The sequence below is a fragment of the Otolemur garnettii genome, unplaced genomic scaffold, assembly GCF_000181295.1.
Source record: "Otolemur garnettii isolate 467f Iridium unplaced genomic scaffold, OtoGar3 scaffold00011, whole genome shotgun sequence".
In the NCBI taxonomy this organism is placed as follows: Eukaryota; Metazoa; Chordata; class Mammalia; order Primates; family Galagidae; genus Otolemur; species Otolemur garnettii.
This window is the reverse complement of record NW_003852406.1, coordinates 20,358,609-20,360,213: the sequence shown is the minus strand read 5'-3', so window position 1 is coordinate 20,360,213 and position 1,605 is coordinate 20,358,609.

Below are 1,605 nucleotides of genomic sequence, written 5' to 3'. Positions count from 1 at the left end.
GCCTCCCAAGTAGCTGGGACCACAGGCGCCCGCCACAACGCCCGGCTATTTTTTGGTTGCAGCTGTCATTGTTGTTTGGCGGGTCCGGGCTGGGAATTCGAACCCGCCACCTTAGCTGTACGTGGCTGGTGCCTTAGCCGGTTGAGCTATTCGTGCCGAGCCTGGAAATTCACTCTTAAATGACAGTGTTGCATGGATAAAATTTTATACTGGAAATATACACATATATACATAATGTTTAAGACAGACTCATACTCTGCTGCCTAGGCTAGGGTGCCATGGGGTCAGCCTCACTCACAGCAAGCTCAAACTTCTAGACATAAGTGATCCTTCTTCTTCAGTCTCCCAACTAGTTAGAACTATAGGTGTTCACCACAATGCCCAGCTTTGAGGCTCTATCTCAAAAAAAAAAAAATCCACTTGTAACTGCCACTAACCAGGCTATATATTCAGGGCAACTTAAATCTATGCTTCTGGGTACCCATCTTGAAGCATTAGGCTCAAATAGACTCTAAAGCTAATCATATTTTCTGAATCTCCTTATTTAAGGTTGACATTTTGGGCACCCAGTTGGGACCTGAAGCTGGCTTCTAGTGGTTCCCCACTCCACCTCACCAACCTCGTTGAAGTCAGCAGGGACCTCTATTAAGATCCCTCTCAGTAAGAGAGCATTCAAATACTCCAGATTTGGTTAAGGATTCAGACTTTATTAGAATCACCCACATTCCAGGAGGCTGAGGCAAGAGAATCACCTAAGCCCAAGAGCTGGAAGTTGCTGTGAGCTGTGATGAGACAGTGCTCTACTGAAGATGATAAAGTGAGACTCTGTCTCTAAAAAAAAAAAAAAGACTCACCCACATTCCTAATACAACAGGGTTGGAACTGAAGCTCTACTTCAAGGTAGGAGTCCATTTAGTTTGTAATGCTCTCTACTGATTACGAATTTGTGATTTTCACTTTGCTCTGAGGTTAAAGTTTTGTTTTGAAATACTCGTCAGAGTTCTTTTAACCTTTTCCTTCATTCAAAATTTGGTCAAGAAGAAAACAGTTTCTCTTTGAACAGAGGAAATGAATCTTCGTGGCTTAGGTAAATCTTTTGTAACCTTTAAACTGGCCAGATCCTGCAACTCAGTTCAATTGTACAAAACCAAGTCTTCCTCCTTAAAGAGAGATCCACCATAAGAAACACTAGCTAGATTTGTGTTTAATGCCTGTAGCACCTCTTTGAGCAAATATTTAGCAACTGTTCATGCATAATTTGCAATGACCCCAAATTGCAATAGCTAAAATGGGGTATCTTAGAAGTACGTACATTAGTGTATCTGTCTGCTCAATTAGACAAAGCCAGATCTAAGATAAAATTAAAAAAAAAAATGGGCCGGGAGTGGTGGCTCACACCTGTTGTCCCAGCCCTGTGGGAGGCCGAGGGGGTGGATTGCCTGAGCTCAGCTGAGTTAGAGACCAGCTAAAGACCAGCCTGAGGCAGAGTGAGCCAGAGTGAGACCCCGTCTCTACAACAACAACAACAAGAAGACAGCTGGACCTTGTGATCCCAGCTACATGGGGGGCAGGAGCACACTACAGGAGGAAGAAGTAAAAAAAAAA